This window comes from Ictidomys tridecemlineatus, chromosome 3 (genome assembly GCF_052094955.1).
Source record: "Ictidomys tridecemlineatus isolate mIctTri1 chromosome 3, mIctTri1.hap1, whole genome shotgun sequence".
Taxonomy (NCBI): Eukaryota; Metazoa; Chordata; class Mammalia; order Rodentia; family Sciuridae; genus Ictidomys; species Ictidomys tridecemlineatus.
Genome location: NC_135479.1, coordinates 80,803,893 through 80,826,053, shown reverse-complemented (window position 1 = coordinate 80,826,053; position 22,161 = coordinate 80,803,893). Strand labels below are relative to the sequence as shown.

Sequence of the window (22,161 nt, the reverse complement as noted above, 5' to 3'; positions counted from 1 at the left end):
CAACCTTGATACCCGTGGCCATTTTAATCATCTTTATTTATTTATTCTTTTATGTGGTGCTGAAGATGGAATCCAGTGCCTCACAGGTGCTAGGTAAGTGCTCTGCCACTGAGCTAAGCCCCAGCCCAAGATCAAACCTTTTTTTATAACAATACTAGGACCTAATTTGCCCTCTTCACTGTGTGTGTATTTGCACTGCTGGTGCAAAAGCTAGGGTGGAAGTTCAGGATGAATAAAGACAATGCTACCACCCATCCCATTTTTTTTTTTAAGCTCTCAAGTGTACTTTATTTTTCCACTATGCCATATTTAATAGGCACACGGTGCTTTTACTTGGCATCAATTATGAGATGGTTTTGAAACAGTTCAGTATTACATCAGCTGGCATGATTACTGACTTCTCCATTCCTTTAGGATGACTCTGGCAACAGGGCACAGGTTCTGTTCTATTCCAATTCCCGTTGCGGCCTAAGTTCAGACAGCAATAAGGAAAGTGGCTCCACCAGCTAATACAGAATTACCATATTTGTCATGGAAATCAGGTTTATGAGTCTGGTGGCTCTGCCTTGCTATGGTTTGCTGAATGCTTTGAACTTGGAGAAGGTTTACTTTGTTTTTGGCCAAGGGAAACTTCATGGAGCTAAAAGAGAATGGAAGCAACTGCAGCTGCTGGTTTGGTGCAGACTTGCCCCAGGTACCCTTGAAAAGAGCGCTGACGAAGACAATGGCCTTGGCTGAGATCCTTATTGAGATTTGATGCCATCCCATGGTTTTGGTGATCCTTAGATTCTTTCCCATCATGCACTCACAGTGGAGAGAAATGCCAGTTTCACATAAGAGGGTCCGTGATGAGTAAGAAAAGTTGCTGATGCTGTTAGACCACAACCTTCGAATGTCTGTTTTTAATATTCCACCAGACAGAATGGGAAGTGTTCACACAGCAGCGATCTTATCTACCAGAGTCCCCGGTTGGTTTTCTTGGGGAAAATGCACTAATACAATGGAGTTGTGACCTGAATGAGCTAGAGATTTCACAAGGCACATCAGTTGTACCTGGAAGAATAAATGACAGACCAACTATCACCATTCAAGCTGGGGTGTCGGACAGACATTTTACGGAACAAAGTGAGCCTGTCACTTTAAAGAAAACAAATGTCAGTGTTTTAGTCAGCCTTTTCGCTGCTGTGACTAAAAGATCTGACTAGAACAATTTTAAACTAGAACAATTTTTAAAACTAGAACAAGTTTATTTGAGGGTTCATGGTTTCAGTCCATATGCAGCTGGCTCTATTCCTTGGGGCTCAAAGTGAGGAAGAATATCATGGTGCAAGAGTGTGGCAGAGAGAAGCAGCTCACATGATAATCAGAAAGCAGAGACTCCACTTGCCAGATACAAACTATATACCCAAAGCCACGCCCCCCAGGGACCCGCCCCCTCTAGCCACACCCTACCCGCCTTCAGTTAATCCCATCACATGACTAATCAACTGATTGGATTAAGACTCTCTATTATTTCACCTCTAAATCGTCTTGCACCATCTCATAAGTGATCTTTACGGGGACACCTCACATCTAAACCATAACAGACAGTATATGTCACCAGTGACAATACTCATGCTTTCAAGTGAAAATCAGAATTATGGAAAACTTGTATCTACCATTTTGAACCTTGCTTTTTCTTCATATTTAAAGATTTTTTTTTCAAATCAGGTTGGTGGTGATATTAACAAATGTGATTTCTTCAAATATTGTACAACAAAATGTGCCAACATTTGAAAGATCTGCCTAACTCATTATCCAAATGAGCGATGGATGATGTCACAAAATCATGCCTGGGTAAAAGATCCATTCTAAGTACAAGATAAAAACCAATAGATTTTTTCATATAATGAGATAAGAAAAAGTTCGTCAATGTGTTTTCAGATCTCACATTGCAAAAATAACCTTTAAGAACCTATCACTTGTTGCTGGTGCGGTGGTGCACACCTGTGATCCCCGTGACTCAGAGGCTGAGGCAGGAGGGTTGCAGGTTTAGATATAGTATCAATGAAGAATATCCACAATTTTCTAAAAATGGCTATTAAAATACTCCCCCTTTTCACTACAGAAGTGTAAAGGGCTTATGGTTGAAACTAACAGGGTTTTAAAAAATATATTTCTTTAGTTGTAGATGGACCCAATACCTTTATTTTATTTGTATGTCATGCTGAGGATCAAACACAGTGCCTTACACATGCGGGGCAGGTACTCAACCACTGAACTACAACCTCAGTCCCTAAAAGGGTTTTATTTCTTATTGATGTACTGGGTCAGAGCAAGAACCGATCACCCCTGACTGATGAGACACTATAGCTTCTTCCATGTACTGTAGCCCTACCATCCTCTAGAATCTGTCAATCTTTTGCTTTTGGTTATTGGGAAGGGAAAGAGCATGGGACATTGCAAGAAAAAGCATGGAAGTTGGGTGGATTTCATAGATCAGAGCTGGAAGTGGTACCCATCCATTCCCATCCATTCCTCCTTCTGTTGGCTAGAACTCCCTGATACCGCCATTTTAAATTCCAAAGAAGCGGGAAATATAGTCTGTGTAACCAGAACAGAAAATAAATTGACTACTAGATCCTGATATATGACATTCAAGGTTCCTGTTACCAATTTATTTTTAAAAGTATTCCAGCCAGGTACAATAGCACATGTCTATAATCTCAGTGACTTGAGAGGCTGAAGCAGGAGGATCACAAGTCTGAGGCCAGCCTTAGCAATCTACCAAGACCCTCAGCAATTTGGTGAGAACCTGAGTCAAAAAAAAAAAAAGGATGGAAATGTAGCTCAGTGGTAAAGCACCTCTGGGTTCAATGCTCAGTACTAAATACACACACACACACACACACACACACACACACACACACTCACTCACTCACATTTATATTTATAAACTATAGGAAGTTACAAAAATACCGTGAAAAGTTTCATGCATCCTGAACAGTTTCTCCCAAAAGAGACTTTTTTTTTTTTTTTAAATCAAACCCAGGGCCTTGTACATTATCAGGTGCTCTACCATTTAATCACACTCCCAACCAATAAAAGACTCATCTCATATAGCTGTAGTACAATAATAAACCAGGAAATTGACAATGGTTGACTATACACTTTGTGTAGTTTTCATCATTTTAAAACTTGCATTTGTGTTACCTTAGTTTTTTAAAAAAACTGTTCTAATTAGGTATTGTAATACTTTTTTCACTGCTTAGGATTGAACTCAGGGACTACAGATTATAAAGGAATGAAAGTACCAAATAGGATATATCTTTACTCCTCTCACGTGAAAGGGATTCACGTTTTGTTAACATTGAAACTTGAGCAGTCAGCTGCTATAGAAAGGACTCATGGGAATTAGAGACCAATTTATTTGGGTTTAAATCTAACTTGTACCACTTCCCAGCTAGATGATTTAGGGCAGGCCACTTGCCCTCCCTGACTCCACTCTACTACCATCAGCTGAATAGTAAATAGTCTTCAGCTCTAAGAACAAAATGAGTTCACACAGATGAAGAATTTAGCACAAAGCCAGGATCAAGGAGCACACCTGTCATCCAGCAGCTTGGGAGGCTGAGGCAGGAGGATCATAAATATAAAGCCAGCCTGGGCAGTTTAGCAAAGTCTACAAATAAAAAAATAAAAAGAGCTGGGGCATAACTTAATGGTAGAGTGCTTGTTTAAAATATGCAAGGCCTTGGTTTCAATATCCAGTACCATTAAAAAAAAAGGAATTAGTACAATGTCAGACACAATGGTACTTAAAATCATAATCAGGAACATTAAAGAATTAGAAGGGTTGCCAGGGGCTGGGGATGTAGCTCAGGGGCAGAGTACTTGCTTAGAGTGTGAGAGCCCTGGGTTCAATCCTCTATACTGTCATAAATAAATAAAGCAAAAGGTAGAAGTGTTGCCAGGGCTTCTCCTAGGTTATCTGGGAACTCAGTGCTGGAACTTGGATTCTAGAACCCAGATTCAATAAAACAGTGCACACAGTGAAGAGGTGAGTGTAAGTCCCAGCCTCTTGGGCATGAGGATGCCCTTCTAAAGTCAAAATTTCCAAAAAGGGAAAATTTTGACCCTCCTCCTTGCTCATGGCCTAACACAGACAGGACCTATGACCATCACATCAATCTAACAGATTCTGGCAAGGGGCGAAGGGGGATAAGAAAAATAAAGACTCACAGACTCAGATTTTGAAGATAACAGCTGGGGTCAGGTGGGGCACTGCTCTCTGATGGAGAAGCAGGTCTAAGGAATTATGCATGCAGTCTTTATATATGTCTCATTATTGAAGACTATGCAAGTATTATTCTTTGTACTCATGAATGTTAACGAGTTAGCAGCATTATGCAGCTTATTCCCCAGTTACATTCTACAGTTGCAACATGCAGTGTTTGGAGCTTTGTGTTTCTCTCAAGAAAGTCCATTGTTTAAAGCCACTGTTCTACAGGCCGATTCAGGAGCAGGGAGCTGGTGAAACACTGTGGTTGTCTAGCATGAGAGTTCCTCTATTCTCTGGAGCTGTGTGCCCGAGATCAGGGTCGCCGCTGATAAGACTCTAACACAGAGCCTCCTTATGGAGGGCATTATCATAGCAGCTAGGCATCCTGCACCTTTGCACAGAAATTTTCCCAGGCACTAAGCATGCCACAGCCATAAGGTCATCAGAGACCCCAATTTCAGACACTGCTCTCCCATTCTTTGTTACCACTCTCCATAGTTGTTCAGATCTCTGATTACATAGAATTCTGAAATCAAAGACTGAAAGGAGTCTTAAATATCATTGGCTGGACACATCCCCAAATAGAGGCTAACACATCACAAGACCTTCTCAAATAACACGGAGGAGATGGATTTCCTCCTATATTTGAGGACTAGTCTCCATCGTGAAAGTAGCATGGGGTCTTTATTTACTAGAACCTTCTGACCACCAGCTGACCTCCAATGCCCAGACAACTTAGAGCTGAGGGAATAGGGGTCCAGAAAGGTGAAGGCTATTGCCCAAATTGCACAGCAAACTAGACAACAAGATCAACCAAACCCAGCCCCCTACCTGCCTGTTCTGAACCCTTCCTCTCACACCACGATCCCTGCATCCTGAAGTTCTTTGTACTTTCTCTTCTTGCCTTCCCCCATTTTTTTGAGCCTCGCTCTCAGGAGTGGGTCTGAACTTCCTTGATTTGAGTACATCATTCTCATCCCAACATTCATGCATTCTTTTCTGCAGGCCTCTATCCACCCATCACCCATTGACTGGTCTTTGGTACCCAGTACCACTCTGGGCACTGGGTGTAGAGCTGACTGTCAGAGGTCCTAGTGAATGAAGGTTATGTATCATCTCCATTATCGAGACTGGTCCCCAAATGTAGAAGGAAAGCCGTCCCTTGAGACCACCTAGGGACTTATAAACACCCTCATTTCAGGGTTCTGAAGTCCTATAGGCTTCAGAGAGACTTTAGATCAGCCAGGTGGCATGTTTACACTGCCTGGTCTGCATTTTGGATCTGGTTTAATAAGGATTCTTTCTCCAACTAGCCATTTTGACATTCTCCTTTTCCCCCCTAGTGCACAGGTAAGGAAACTCAGTGAAAGGCTCGTGTTTGATTAATCAAGGAGAAAACAGCCATTCATAGGCCTAAGAGAGTGAGCCATCCCAGGTACGTGGATTTTCTTAACCACATATTCATCTCCTGCCTTTAGAACAGCTGAAGACTGATGGGATGTCAAGGCATATTCAAGACAAAACCATATAAAATCAGAGCACTCACGACATTCTTTCCAGGCAAATATTAAATCAAGCACTGGTTTCTTATTTCTAAGATAACACATGTTCTCTTTTCATGTTATTTCAGTTGTTAAAGAGACTGATGAAACTGATGGCTGTTTGGCTGAAAATATTTTTGCTGGGTGATGTCCCTACCCTGTCCTTGTACCCAAGACCTTTATTCAAGAAATATTTATTAAATGATATTATAGGGTTGTATGGGGTTTTCAAGATGTGGGCCACGGTATTATTGCTGGGTCATGAACTCTATATATTTGAGATTCAAGCAGTGTTTGTTTTGTTTTGTTGTTTCTGCAAGCAGCATTTTAAGCAATGCAATAGATCTAAATAAAATAGAATAGAAAACATCAGTGTAAATTACCTGTGTGGTAAGGATCAATACAGTTGAATGAAACTCTTGATTTAATATGTATACGTATGGGCATATGAGCATTGTGTTGTGCTATAAAATTGATTTTTTATTAAGGGTCATCTTAAAAAAATATTTGGAACACACTGAAGTACCAGTTAAGAGAAGAGTCTCTGGAGTTACACAGAACAGAGTCAAATCCTGCCTCCACCACATTCTAGATGAAGGATTTCTGGGATGGTCTGAAGTTCTCTGTGAAATGGGGAGGGTGATAGAACTGACCTGTGGCCAATTCGCCCATTAGGCCCAGGAGACACATGGGCACAACAGCAGGGTCCATGATATTTTGGGGAGGCTACTATAATGCTTTGACTCCTTCAAAACCAGAAGAGAAAAAAATGCAAAACTTTAGCCCTGAAGATGTTTTGATTTTTTTTTCTCACATCATTGAAAAAAATGAATTTTATAGGGCCTGTGAAAAAGCATGATGATGGATGGGCCTCAGATTAGGGAGGCCTGGGGTTGTGGTTTAGGCAGCTGGACTCCATCCCGAGGGGGTACTGGGAGCCTGTGAAGGTTTGAAGCAGGGCAGGGGAGCATAGGGAAAGCTCATTTCTCAGTGTTGGCTATGCACTTTCTGGGCTCCTGGTGATATGATTTGGGTTTTTGAAGCCACAGGATAAATGGGTGCATATTCTTGCAAGTAAAGTGTCAAGGGATAAAAAGTTAAGAGCTATATCCAAGAAGCCACTTAAAAGTTTACTTTTATACTAAATCAAGCACCCATACAACATAAACGAAGATACAGATTTGCAGAAATCATTTGCAGTTTGTGGTAGTCCCCATTGGGCTATGATCCCAGTTTGTGGTAGTCCCCATTGGGCTATGATCCCAGTCTGTCTAGACAAGTAAGTTTTCTCTATAATCAAGGGGTTATTGGAAAAAATAAAACTATGCCACCAGGAAAATATCTTAACCCTCCTACCCCCTATATTCCTTACCAGACTGTAGAGTCTGAGACTCCTTTGAGCTGAAAATCTTCCTTAACCGGAAAGCATCCCCCTGAGTAGAAGTATCAGAGAATACAATTCATTTACAACTTGGAAATTTATTGAAACATACTGATCTGGATTGTTCTATTGCTAACTTGGATAACTGGGAATTTGATTTCCAGAATTCAATATCCTGATTTCTGGTTAGAGTTGGCCATAGTGTAACTTGCTTGCAGGGAACTGCAAAAATGGAGGAGAAGTGACAACCATTAGTCTCAGGGGCTCATCACAGGGCTAGAGGCAGAGAGATGCAGAGGTGGCCAGCAGGTACCAGCTTGTCCTTGCCCTTCTGCACTCTGTGACCTGCTTTTCTAAGACCCATTACCAGATGGATGGCTGTAGGCGCATAACCAATGCTGCCAACAGCTTCTTACAGATTTCTCTACCCCTTGACTTTGACAGTGGGATGTACTTCTCAGGTTAACAGGTTATTGACTCTCATCTTGCTGCTCCTCTGACCCTCCTTTTCCATCACTGTGTGAGGCATAACTCCCCTGTTCTCTGCAGGTCTGCCTTTCTGAGCCTGGATTGATAGAAATAATTTCCTTTTTGATGCTGTACTCAGCCCCGAGGAAGGAGAGGTTTTGAAAGAAAATAAAAAGAGGAGTTAATTTTTTTTTTTTATGTTACCGGGAATTGAACTCAGGAACACTTACCCACTGAGCCACACTCTCTGCCCTTTTTTGTATTTTATTTAGAAACAGAGTCTCACTGAGTTGCTTAGGGCCTTACTTTTGCTGAGGCTGGCTTTGACCTAATAATCCTCCTGCCTTAGCCTTCTGAGCCGCTGGGATTACAGGCGTGTGCCACTGCATCCAGCCAAGAGGAGTTAATTTTAAAACAAACATGGTGGCCGTGTTTGAGAAGGTGAGTCTCCCTGGAAGGTGGTAAGCCCAGTGAGCAGTAAGGACCAGCAGGAATTGGAAGAATCCAAAGCATGGGAAGTGAGAGTGTTATCAAAGGCAAAATGCTCTCGGCTTTCTGTTTTTACCAGGGCCTTCTCTGAGCACAGTCTCCTCCTCATTCTCTTCTGACTTGTCAAGGTGGTTTGTAAAATGATGGCTTGTAACAGGCAATGCTTTTGTCCCCAGATGAGAAACAGGATCAGAGACAAAGTAGGAACACAGAAGCAGCAGAAAGAGGAACAGTGAATAAGAATAATATTGCAGGATAGATTCAGGAGTCCAGACAGGACTTCTAAGAATTCTTTTTGTAGCATCGACTTTATAAAACTAGTTCTTGCTTTAACGTCTTCCCCTCCTGGGGTATAGAAGAAACAGTGACCAGTAAATCTCTACTTATTTTTTAAAATATTTTTTATTAGTTGTTGATGGGCCTTTATTTTATTTACTTATTTATGTGTGGTGTGAGATTCAAACCCAGTGCCTCACAACTTGATAGGCAAGAGCTCTACCACTGAGCCACCACCCCAGCCTCTCTACTTATTTTGTGTTAATATGGTTGCTGAGAGTATTGCCCACTGCTCACAATCCCATACATAACGATCCATGTAAAAATTTGTCCTTTCAGAATTCAAAGATTGGAAGAAAATGTGAGTCTTCTATTATACTTTGGGACTTAACTCCTTTAAAAACAAAAGGAAATACCTTTCCTGCTTTATTTCTCCCTTTGCCCTGGCTGCCAGAAACCTAGAAATACATTTTCTGCTAAGATACCGGAACATTCTAAGATACAGGAATGTTCTTTACTCCAGGTTGATATTTTCATTCTGTACTTGATTCCTTTGAGAATTTGTAACATTTTTTGAAGCAGCTCTTTGTGGCTACCTAAGGCAACTTTTTTTTTTAATTTTTTTTATTTTTATTTTTTTAATGGTCTTGACTCTTGGTTTCCCTTTTTGGCTTTGGAGATACCCTAGAGAAAAAAGATCTCCACCCCACCCCCTCCCCTCCTCCACCCCCAAACTTGTCACCACTCCTTCCCATTCCACCCAAGAAACCAGCATGATTTTTGACCAAGAGGAAGACCCATGAGAAGGCCGAGGTCATGTTTCCAGTTAGAACACAAGAAATTATGCTTGCATGTGGACATAGGTACGGTTGGGAACTGAGGGTGCACCTAACAGGCACAAGGTCGAACACATCCTGTGCACCACCACAAAGGAGAAATGAAAACAAAACAGAAAAGGTTGGTTTTCATAAGAAATAAAGCTAAGAACTGGAACCCATTCAGAATCATTCATTTGCTGGAGTTGTTAGAAAAACCTTCGTAGTTTGCTTCTAAACAATCAATAAAGAGTTTTCAAAGTCACATGATGAATCTTCTTATAGGTTACCATGGAGACGATAGGCTAGTTCTGTTGGGTCTCTCAGCTTTTATTTTTAGGTAATAGTTCAGCTACTAAAAAAAATTGTTTTTCCATAGAATCATGTATGGGCAATTTTTTTTCCAATTAAAAAATGTGGTCTATTATTTGTAATTACAATTAAATTTATAAAGAAAAAATTATTCTGATAACAAACTGAGTTCACATGTGTGAGGTTGAAGCCTGCTGATTTAAACATAATAATTCTATCCCTAGGCTACAGAAAAGTGGATCAAAATCAACATGTAGAGTTTAATCTGAAGCCCTCAAGGGAATTCAAACTGGTTCCAGATAATGTGAAAACAATGTCAAGGAAAATTTACTTCCACTTTATTAGATGATGAAAGACCTGGGTAGCACAGTCCAGTTTTAATTATCAGTAAAAGGGCAGGAAATGATGTAGCTACATTGTAAACATTCACAGCAGTCCCAAACATAACACACACATGTACACACACAGAAGCACACATGTGCAATATAAGCGCCATGAAAAAAGACATTCTCTTCTGGGATGTCAACAAAGCCAATTTTTTTTTTTTAGTAGTAGTTACTGAAGTGTGTGTTGAATAAATAATTAAAATGCAAAAGCAAGCCGAGTGTGGTGGTGCACCCCTGTAATCCAGCACCTTGGGAGGCTGGAAGATTGCTAGTTCAAAGCCAGTCTCAGCACAAGCGATTTGCACTAAGGAACTCAGTGAGACTCTGTCGCTAAATAAAATATAAAACAGGGATGTGGATGTGGCTCAGTGGTCGAGTGCCCATGAGTTTAATTCCTGGTACCTGCTTTAAAAAGCAAAAGATACAGGAAGACACCAGTGAAAAGCAATTACCATTCTCCTGCAGAGGCATATCCTCCGTGTTTACCCTGTAGGAACCCATGGAATATTTATATAATAAGATCTATGAGATGATAAGCTAAGAGAACAGAATGGATTAAAGAGGACATTGCAGAGATAAAGAAAAATGAACACTATTAGTTTTGTAAGTAGATAAACACTAAATTAGAAGCTGGATGTGGCTGAAAGTCAAATTTTGGTAGAGAGTCTTGAGATCGTCACAGTTAACACAGAGAAAAAAGGGAGAAAAATTTTTAAAAAGTAGAGAGATGATAGACATAGAAGAGAGTGAAGACAGTTCTTTGATAGCCTTGAAGTAGAGACTCTAATAAATGAAACAAAAATATTGAAGATATAATACTTGAAAGTAGTCCTGAAATAGAAGAAGAATAAAATTTTCAGGCAGAAGTGGCATATCATATACTGGGAAAAAATGATTAAGAATGATGACAAAGTATGTTTACATGATCATTTTTTACATTCTTCTTGTAAACACATGGGGTCTCACTATGTTGCCCAGGCTAGCCTCAAGTTCTTGGGCTCCAGTGATCCTTCTGCTATAGCCTCCCAAGTAACTGGGACTATATACATGTGCCATCATACCTAGCTACATTTTGATTTACTCAAGAATTTGAAAAAATGAAGAGAATTGATTCAGTACCCGGGAGGAAGCAGTAGGGGGTAAAGAATTAGACTGACCCGACTTTTCACAATATTCAAAGCCAAGAGACCATGAAGCAAAGTCTTCCATCTCTGAGGGAAACTATGTGAATCAAGAACATTGTGTCTAGTCAAGTTCTCATTTAAACATAACAGAAATGGTCAGGCATGATCAAACAAGAAAGAAATCAGGTAGTATAAATACCTATCAGCCATTCTTGGAAAACTCCTGAAAGATAAAACCATTTCCAAGAAGTGAACAAAATAAAGAATCCACAGTAGGTGGGGTGGGGTACATACCTGTAATCCCAGAAACTTGGGAGGCCCAAGGGGAGGAGGATCACAGGTTCAAGGCCAGCCTTAACAACTTAAATAAAAACTAAGGCTGGAGGTGTAACTCAGTGGTAAAACACCGCTGGGTTCAATTCCTAGTACTGCAAACATCAACAAATACAAAAAGAAGAATCCAGGAAAAAAAAACAAAACACAATAGTATTAATAGTTCACTTAATATAGGTAGACTGAGACTACATAGCAAGAGGAATTATAGTTGCAGAAAATTGAATATTATAAACCTTGTTGAAGTAAGGAGTGTGTTTGTGTGTGTGTGTGGGAGAGAGAGAGAGAGAGAGAGAGAGAGAGAGAGAGAGAGAGAGAGAGAGAGAGAGAGGAGAGAAGAGAGGGAAGAAAAATTGTTTTTATGCTCATGATTACATTTTTTTGACATCAGAAATTGAACCCAGGGGTGCTTGATCACTGAGCTGTATCCTCAGCCCTATTTTTTTATTTTGAGACAGGTTTTGCTAAGTTGCTGAGGCTGGCCTCAAACTTGTGATTCTCCTCCCCCAGCCTCTGAGTTGCTGGGATTATAGGCATACAACAGCACTCCTGGCGTGGATTCTTTTCTTCCTTCACCTCTTGGTCATGTTTTTATCTTTCAGGAATTTTCCAAGAAACTTTACAGGGTCTTGCTAAGTGGCTTAGGGTCTTGCTAATTTGCTGAGCCTCCCTTGAACTTGTGATTTTCCTGCCCCAGCCTCGCGAGCTGCTGGAATGACAGGTATGTACCACGGTGCCAGCTAATAATTATGTTTTACAGTATAGAGACAAAATTGATGCTGTATAAAACTGAAAACTATATTTTTTTAAAAAAAGACATACTGGGAGCTGGGGATATAGCTCAGTTGGTAGAGTGCTTGCCTCCCATGCATAAGGCCCTGGGTTCAATCTCCAGCACTACCAAAAATATAAAAAAAATAAGACATACTATTACAACCTCTTAACAGTGTTATTCTCTCTTTAAAAAATTCTAGGCCAAGAAAAATCCTATAGCAATCCTATAGCAACTATTATTCTGAGATTTTATATATATATATATATATATATATATATATATATATATATATATATACACACACACACACACACATACATATATACATATATATCAGGCTTTGTATTTTAATTTCATTTTGCTTTTTATCCTTGTATTAAATTTAAGTGAAATTAAACTAAAAACTCAGTTTTCTTAAAAATAGCAAACTCAGTTTTCTTAAAAACAGCATGTGTAACACAAACCTAATTGCATGGCGTGATTTGTAGTGGCTCCTTTTGAATCTCTCTCTGCCATCAATCCTTCCTGTGCACTGGGGCACAGAGGGCTTTGAAGATGATTACCCAAGCCCTCTCAGGGGTGAGATGGATGGTGAGATTTTAAGTGCTTCATTGTTTCTTTTTTTGTGGTGGGAAGGTTACTGGGGATTGAATTTAGGGGCACTCACCCACTGAGCCACATCCCCAGCCCTTTTTTTTTTTTTTTTGTATTGTATTTAGAGACAGGGTCTCACTGAGTTGCTTAGTGCCTCACTTTTGCTGAGGCTGGCTTTGAACTTGTGATCCTCTGGCCTCAGCCTCCTGCGCCCCTGGGATTACAGGCATGTGCCTCTTCACTGTTTCTTATTTAAACTTCTCAGCATGGTGCAAGGTTCCCGTAATGCTCAGGCTTTTTTGATTTTTGAGTTTAAGGCCAGACCATTCTGAATATTTTCAATCTCATCTGATTTTTATTTTGAAATAAGCTCAGACTTTCAGAAATGTTGCAAAAATAATATAAAGAATTCTCCTGTTCCCTTTATCTGTTTCCTCAAAGACGTATTGTCTACCTCATTCATCTTCTCATCTCCCTAGGTGTTTGTTTTTCCCTCTTTTCCATTTGGAAGAAGGTTGCAGACACTAGGCTCCCTTGATCCACTAACACCTCAGGGGGTTTTCCTAAAACTGAGGACATGTCTGACATGATGGTAGCACAAAGATCAAAATAAGGAAATAAATCTCATACTGTTATCTAACTTATAGACTTTAGTCACATTTTATCCATTGTTTCAAATATGCCTTTTATAACAAAAGAAAAAAAAACTAAAACAAAAAACAATTGCAATGCAGGATCCAGTCCAGGTTCACTGGCCGTTTGGTTGTCATGTCTCTTTAATTGTCTTTATTTGATACCATGTGCCTCTTGTTCCATTCTCTGGTATTCCAACCTAATGTGTGCAGACCCAACCTGAGGAAATATCAGAAGAATCCAAGTGGAGGGGCTTCTATAAAATAACTAGTCTATTGAGGTGGGTTGAATTTGTGTCTCCCAAATAGATATCTTGAAGTCCTAATTCCTGGTGTACCTCCGAATGTGACCTGACTGAAAATAGGGTCACTGCAGATGCATTGTTAAGATGAGGTCATACTTGCTGGGCATGTTGGTACACACCCATGATCCCAGAGGCTGAGGCAGGAGGATGGCAAATCTGAGGTCAGACTGGGCAATTTAGACACTGCCTCAACATAAAAAAATAAAAGGGGTTGGGGATAGTGCTCCGTGGTAAAGTGCCTTGGGGCTCTATCCCTGGATCTAAAAATAAATAAATAAATAAATAAATAAAAAGATGGGTCATACTGAGGTGGGCTCTGACCCAATATTGCTGTGTCCTTCTAGAAAGAGAAGCAGAGACACAGATCCACAGGGGAAGAGTGTCACGTGAAGACAGAGGCAGAGGCTGACATGCTGCGATGCCACCAGGAACTGGGAGAGGCAGGGAACAACCCCCCCTTTCTCCCTCCTGCAGGGTTCAGAGGGCAGGGCCTTGCTGACACCTTGACTTTGGACTTCTTGTCTCCAAAAGTGTGAGACTACTGTTTGAGACCATCTAGTTCATGCAATTTGTTGTTAAGGCGGCCCGGCCCAGGAAATGAGCATACCTGTGCTTGTCAAATGCTGATGTCACAAAACATACATGCAAAGACGGGGCTTTTTAGGAAGACTAAAGATCCACGGCAATTGAATGTAACCCATGACTGGGATTTTCTTTTGGCTCTAAAGGATGTCATTGAGACCCCTGGTGAAGTCTAAATAGGGTTTTCAGATTGAATAATAATATTTTTGTCAACGTTAAGAGAATTCCCTTTTCTTCTTTTGTGGTGCTGGGGATCCAACACAGGACCTCATGCATAAAAGGCAAGTGTGCTACCACTGAGTCACCCTCCCAGCCCCAAGCATTTCCTTTTTAAGAAACACTCATTGTGGGGGCTGGGGCTGTGGCTCAGTGGTAGAGCGCTCGCCTAGCACATGCGAGGCCCTGGGGTTTGATTTTTAGCACCACATAAAAATAAATAAAATCAAGGCATTGTGTCCAATTATAACTTAAAAGAAAAGAAAAAGAAACACTTATTGAATTTTTTAGGGTGAAGGAACATTATGCCTGCTATTGACTTTCAGCTGGTTCAGAAGTCACAGCAAGTTATTTTGTAGATATTGACAAAGTGACTAAAGTTTAGGGTCAAAGACCCAGAAGAGGGATCACGATTCTGAAGAACAATACTGGTACTGCCTGACTTCCAGGCTTACTGTATAGCTGAAGTAGTCAAGACAGAGTGGTTTGTGAGAGAACAAAGAAACCAGTGGAACAAAATGGCCCAGAAATAGAGCCACATGAATGTAGTCAACTCGTCATTGACAGACAATCGAAGACCACCTAAGAAGAGTTTTCAACAAAAGGTGCTGGAACAACTGGACACGGAAAGCCTTTCCAAAATAAAGCCTACTAATTTAAGAAAATAATTTAAATTATTATTTAATTTTTTTAGCTTTGAATAATTAAAATTTTAACACTTAAGTTTTTGTTGCAATGTTTGCTGGTGAAAATTCCAGTCCATAAGTATAAAAGAAATTTAAATACAACTTAAAAAACAATTTTTTTTTTTTTTTTTGGTTAGGTTTCATAGCACTTTGGCTTCCAAAGTTAATGAAGTTCCAAAGTGCATTAAGCATTTTGGGACGGGCTATGGCAGCTGCCTATGAGAATACTAACATTTACGTAATTTGAGTTAGGCATGTACAGGGATTTTTTTGCTCATTCTTCCAATTCTTCCTAAGTCTGAAATTTTGCCAGACTGAAGATAAAGCAAGAGCCGGGCATGGTAGTTTGTAGCTACAATCCTAGCAATTCAGAAGGCTAAGGCAGGAGGATTTAAGTTTGAGGCCAGGCTCAGCAACTTAGTGAGACTCTGTCTCAAAAAATACAAAGGACTGGGCATGTAGCCCAGTGGGAAAGTGCCCTTAGGTCTTAGTACCATGATATTAATCAATCAATCAAAAATAAAGAAAAAACACCTTGTAGTCTAATCGATTACTGAGTTAATGATTCACAGCCACCAATCTGATTTGTGTTACTTTTGAAATCAGGCTTTGTGTCTCTCTCTCTCCACGGTGGTTGGTATAAAGTACAACTTGCCTCTCACTTTGCAAGATCTATCCCAACAAACCCAGACTCTCAGCAGCTTTGTCCATGTGTTAGGCTCTTGGGAGGTCTCAGGGCTTATCTCCCATTCTCAGTCATGGAGGACATTTACTGAGCAACCTTAGGGTGCATGGTGGTGCAATCCCAGAGACTTGGGAGATTCAGGCAGGAGGTTTTCCAAGTTCAAAGCCAGCCTCAGCAAATTAGTGAGGACTTAGGCAATTTAGCGAGCCCGATTAGTATGATGAAAATATGTAATGGAACAGCTTGGACTTCTTTCCTGGGCTTTCCAGAGGACATCCTGATCGAGGGCAGGCAAACTCACATAGCCCAGAGGCAAGACAGCAAAGATATACTTCTGTTCCTGTTAGAGTAGAGTAGGAGAACTGTGTGAGTCAGTTTTCCGCTACTATAACAAATTCCACATATGAATCAATTTAAAGAGAGGGAAGTACATCATGGAGGAAGCATGCTACAGAGGAGGCCTGTTCACTTCATGGCCAGGAATAGAGAGGAGAAAAAGGAAGAGACAGGTATCCTACAATCCCCTAGGAGGGCACACCCTCCATAACCTCAAACCTCCCAGTAGGTCCCGGCTTTTAAAGATTCCACCATCTACCTCCCAATAGTGCCAGTTTGGAGACCAAGCCTTTTAGCACGTGGGCCTTTGGGAGAATATTCAAGATCTAAGCTGTAGCAAGAGGATTGGGAGGGGGAGAGCACTGGCCAGGTCAGTAGTAGCACAGGTGTCAGGGACCATGTGGATTTCCTCCAGGAAAAATGCCACCTCTGTGATTCTTGTTGCATTTCATCTCTCTGCCTGATTACTCTGATAATCTGCAGTCATTCTCCATGACAACCTGGCTTACACACACACACACACACACATACTCAAACAGATGAGTTATTGTGGGTACTGTAGGAATCAGCCTTCTGCATCTTCCAAGTCTTTGTTGATGGCACTAAGCTTCTGTGAGAATCAGAGAAAAAAACTTGTAAGAAGGTCTGCTCATTGCAAGAGCTTGATAAGCGGTAGCTATCATCATTGTTATTGTTTTAGCCAACTCTGGGTCAAATTTTATACTATTTCCACTTTTCTTTTTGAAGTAGCATATTTCCCTGATCCTAAGAAGCACGCTGTTTCACACTTTAACATCTCTGAAATCGGGATGTAATAACATTTGATGGTGTATTATGATTGCTGTCAAATTGGATTAAGGTTGAATTTATTCACATGGGGATTTTGACTTGCGCCTGCCAGTCACTTTGGGGCAGACTCAAATGAAACTAGAGTTTGGGATACCCTCAATTGCATATCTCTATCAAGTCCTGAGAATGGACCTTTTCCGGCTTCATGTGATCATGGTTTTTAAATTTTGCAAGAAAAATATATTTTGCACTTTTTTTTTCTTAAAGGCCAGGTTATATGACCTTTGGGCTCTATCCCTGCCAGGGAACTCATAATACTATGAGACTACCTTAAAATAAATTCTGTAAATGACTGTACAAGTAGTACCCACAAGTCTGAACCAACTTGAGTTTCAAATTACCTATATTTATCACTTATCCCTATAGGGAGGCGTTTAGTGTCTTCGGGGTCTAGTAGACTCCCATTTGAAGTGGTTTTCTGTCTTAGTGGCACATGCAGCAAGGGCACATTTTACAATCAGTGAGGTATTAGGTTCCATGAACATAGTATGCTATAGGGTACAGCTGCTCCTTGACTTACAACGGGGTTGTGCTTCAATGAACCCATCCTACGTTGAGAATATCATAAATCAAAAATGTATTTAAACCTGGCGTGGGGTGGCGCGCATCTGTAATCAGCGGCTCAGGAGGCTGAGGCAGGAGGATCCTGAGTTCAAAGCCAGCCTCAGCAAGAGGGAGGCAGTAAGAAACTCAGAACCTGTCTCTAAAATAAAATACAAAATAGGAAAATAGGGCTGAGTGTGGCTCAGTGGTTGAGTGCCCTTGAGTTCATTCTCCCATTAACCCCCTCCCCGAACAAAAACAACAACAACAACAAAAAACATTTAATACACCTAATTTATGAAACATCATAGCTTAGCAACACAGTTCACTCTAGAGTACTGGTAGTTTATTTTTGTGAACAAGTGACGGACCAGAAGATGCAGCTTACTGTTGCAGCCCAGTGTGGTATGAGCATATGGTACCACTTATCACTAGCCAGGGAAAAGATCAAAATTCAAAATTTGAGATACAGTGTCTACTGGATTTGTATCACTTTCACAGCACTCTGAAAATTAAAAAAATCAGAAATCAAAATATGGTAAATCAGGGATGGTCTGTACTCAGGTTGGGGTCCCGCTGAGACCTGCAAAAGTTTGTGGAGTTTGGACAACACTGCCCCCTAGAGGTCCCTCTGGAATCGGAGTGGATTAGCCCCTTAATGACAACCAAAAGAGAGTTAAAAAAAAACAAAACAGGAAGTGTTTGGGGATATTGAAACAGATGCCTGGTCACTTGCTTTTATTTCCATGGAAAGGAAATAAAAATTCAGCCCAGAGATAGGGTTATCTGCTTGAAGACCGGAAGTGGTTGGAGGTGAGTCCCTCCAACTGAGAGACTGAAGCTAGACTGAAAGTGAGGCTATGGGCCCTCACCACTTGGAAGAGAAGAAAGTGGCAGACTGGTCCAGGTGTTGAGTGGTCAGGGCCTAGCTGTGAGTTCATGCTGCCTGTGTGGATTCAGCTCGCGCCTCCCAGGGATTGCATTAGATTAAGGAAGAGAGGGAGAGAGGGGTGTTGCCTGACATGGAAGACCTAGGTCATCATCGACTCAGCTCTGTTAATGAACTCTTCCAGAAGAGCTGGTTATGGCAAGCAGTGCAGGAGAGTGGAAGGGTTGCCTAAGCCAAGTGGGAAGCCAGTGGAGCTGTTGGAATGGCAGTTTTATAGGTGAAGTACCTACCTGCCTGCCTTTGGGGAATTTCATAGAAATTGGGGGGGGGAAAGTAGGATTTCTCACAAATAACCCCACCATATGGCTTCAATCATTCCCACATACAGATCAACCTCCCAAACCCATCGCACTTTCCATCTTCTCCTACACAACTTCTGCTTGTACTGTTCACTATGGCAGCCACTGTCCACGTGTGGCTGTGGAGTTTTTGAAATGTGACCAGTGTGACTGAGAAAATGAATTTTAAATGTTATCTAATTTTCATGGATGCGAAATTGAATTTTGGCATTGAAGCAACACAAGGGCTAGAGATAGGGCTCAGTGGTAGAGTCCTTGCTTGGAGTGCGGGAGGTCCTGGATTTCATCCCCGGCACTGCAAAAAGACAAGACAAAATAAAACAGACAAACCCACAAAAACAAACAGACAAACTCACAAAACACCCGAAGCAGCATAAAACATTTGTCCTGTCAAACTTATAAGAAAAACTCAAAAGGTTTTATTTATATTGAAAATTCAGAGTTTATTTTCAATATATGTAATACGTCTTTGAACATGATGTTGGTAACACTGGGTTACCAGGAGTTACTTAACTTGGACAGGAGAAGTTTTGAAACTAATATCCTTTTGCTTCAAAGTTAAATGAATTCTTCTAAAAAAGGTGAACCAGTTATGTCAATTTGAACGTGACTATCAAAGGAAAACAATTTGGGGGGGGGGTCCTAAATTCAATTACTGGAAAACTTTTAACTATGTTTGAAACAACTTGGATATGTGAGTCTTCTGTATTCAAGTAAAAATTTTATGAAATCTTAATATGTATAGATCAAGTATTTGAGATGAAGATATAGTATCTGAATTGAGATGGGCTATCAGGGTAAAATACAGATTAGAAGACTTAGCACCTCACCCAAAGTAAAATGTCTCATTCATGATTTTAAAATATAGATTTTTTAAAAAAATAATGATGAAATGATAAGATCTTTAATATGATGAGATAATTTAAAATGTATTATTAAAATCATTTTCACCTATTTATTTCCCTCTTTATAAAAAATGTGGCTCCTAGCTGGGTATGGTGACGCACACCTGTGATCCCAGCAACTCAGGAGGCTGAGGCAAGGAGGATCGAAAGTTCGAAGCCAGCCTCAGCAACTTAGAGAGACCCTATCATAAAATAAAAATAAACAGGGTTGGGGCTGTAGCTCAGTGGCAGAGCGCTTGCCTGGCACACGTGAGGCACTGGGTTTGATCCTTAGCACCACATAAAAATAAATAAATAAAATAAAGGTATTATGTCCATCTACAACTAAAAATATTTAAAATAAAAAAAATAAAAATAAACAAGGTTTGGGGTATAACTTAGTAGTATTGTACCCCAGGGCTCAATCTCTGGTACTGGAAAAAAAAAGTCACTTAACATAAGACCATGTAAAAGTTGCATAAATATTTATGGAGGAAGGGGATCTACTCTTGGAGGAAGTTTTTTCTCTAGGACTGAATTCCCAAAATAGTATGTGAAGCTGCAATGCCACTTCCTCAGGGTGACAAATCACCCTCTCTCCTTCATGTTCTTCTCTGGCTCACCTATCAGCCCAATGGCAAGGGCTGACCTCAGACCAGTCTCTTGATTTCCTGTCTCTCCTCCTTTGTTTCCCTCTCCAACACTCAAAGCACCACTAATAATCATAAAGTTGCAACAACTTGCCTTATAATCTAGTTAGCTTTGCCAGCTAGTCTCTTGAGTTTTAAATTGTGTTAGGTTGATTTATCTATTTATTTTATTTTTTTGGCAGTGCTGAGGACCAAACCTGGGGCCTCGTGCATGCTAGGCAACTGCTTCACCACAGAGCTACATCCACAGCTTTGTGCATTGAATCTCATACATTTTTTTCCTGTCTCGAATGTCAATAAGAACTCTAGTTGCAGAAAACAAAAATGAAAGCACTTCTGACTTGGCCAAAGGAATTCAGTAGTTAATTGTTCATCTGCTTTAAAAAATCCCTTCCCTAAGATGCAAGGTGGCTTTTGTGTCCAATCTCAGAATTAACCTAAAAGCCTGACTCCCCATGGTATAAATTACCTTCCACTCACTGGAGGAGTGGAAGAAAACAGTGCAGAATTTCCTTTTGGGCGTGTCAGGGAAAATTAGGTTTTCTGTTGACTTTGCATTGCAACCTATCTATGCTGGGATCTATTCCCGGTCCTGTTCAACCTTTTGTTCAAAATAATCAGTGTATATGATCTAATTAAGCCAGTCCCTTCAGCTGAGAAAACAGCTTGTTTTATTTCTTCACTCTGCTAGCAGATTTCTCTCTTGAACACTTGTGTGCTGTTGTGTCAGGGGACGATTCCCAATGGAGACTGGGAGAGGACACAGTCTAGGTCACCCCTTTCCTTGATTCTGTTGGGTTGTCTTGGCCAATCCTTCACCTATCACATGGGGTTAGAGAACATTGCGGGAGGTACAAAGTGTAAACTGTTTCTGTCTGATCTTATTAAGGTTGCTGGATAATTTTTTGGTATATCTCACGCAGCATGTGGGATATTGTCGTGCTAAAAGTTAATTCATTGTTTTTCTGAAATTCAAATTAATCTGGGCATCCTCCTTTGTATGTGTGTGTGTGTGTGTGTGTGTGTGTGTGTGTGTGTGTGTGTGTGTGTGTTGCTAGGGATTGAACCCAGGGTGCATGTGCATACAAGCAAGCATTCCACCAATTCCACCAACTGAGCTATAGCCCCAGCCTGCATCCTCCATTTTTATTTGCTAAGTCTGGAAACCCCAGAGAAGATCTTAGATTTTCCCCTAAAGAGTCAACTCAGTGTTTCTCAAAATAGGTGAAATGGTTTAAGGGTTCATTAAAGAATATCTGTGGGGCTTTAGACATAATCAGAGACCTGCATGGTGCTGGATGGTTCTTACTGAATCATTTTGCTGAAAAGCAACTGAGATTAGATTTGGATGTCTGTTTTCTTTCTCTATTTTTCTTCTGCAGTGGTGGGGATTGGACCCAGGGCCTCCCACATGCGAGGCAAGCACTTTAGCACTGAGCTGCACCCCAGCCCATCAATGTGTGTGTGTGTGTGTGTGTGTGTGTGTGTGTGTGTATTTTCATGTCTTTGATGACATAATGAATTTTATGAAGGAGTCGTGCAAACTGTAATATGCTGCTGTACCTGTTTTGTTTTGTTTATCCTTCATTTTGACCCTTTTATAGGCACGTCTGGAATCCCTACCAGGATTGTAAACCCAAAAAAAGCAGGAACTGTCCTTTTTATTGGTGTCCCTTAAAGTGCAACTGGGCGCCAATGCATGCCAAGAAGTATTAGAGATGATCATGAGGGTGAGATTTAAAAACATTAGTATAAAAGAAAATGGGGTCTGAAAGCCAGTGGATGTCCCA

At 40.7% G+C, this 22,161-nt stretch overlaps 1 long non-coding RNA gene and 1 pseudogene across 1 annotated transcript; one reads left to right on the top strand and one right to left on the bottom strand.

Moving 5' to 3' along the window:
- Positions 1-390: 390 nt before the first annotated feature.
- LOC101968917 (cytochrome c oxidase subunit 7B, mitochondrial pseudogene) lies at positions 391-667 on the bottom strand (annotated as a pseudogene).
- A 4,939-nt stretch (positions 668-5,606) lies between these two features.
- On the top strand, positions 5,607-15,593 carry LOC144375846 (uncharacterized). The gene is made up of 3 exons (XR_013435696.1): positions 5,607-5,696; positions 11,989-12,107; positions 14,037-15,593. It is a non-coding gene; the product is annotated as an uncharacterized LOC144375846 (long non-coding RNA).
- The last annotated feature ends 6,568 nt before the right edge of the window (positions 15,594-22,161 follow it).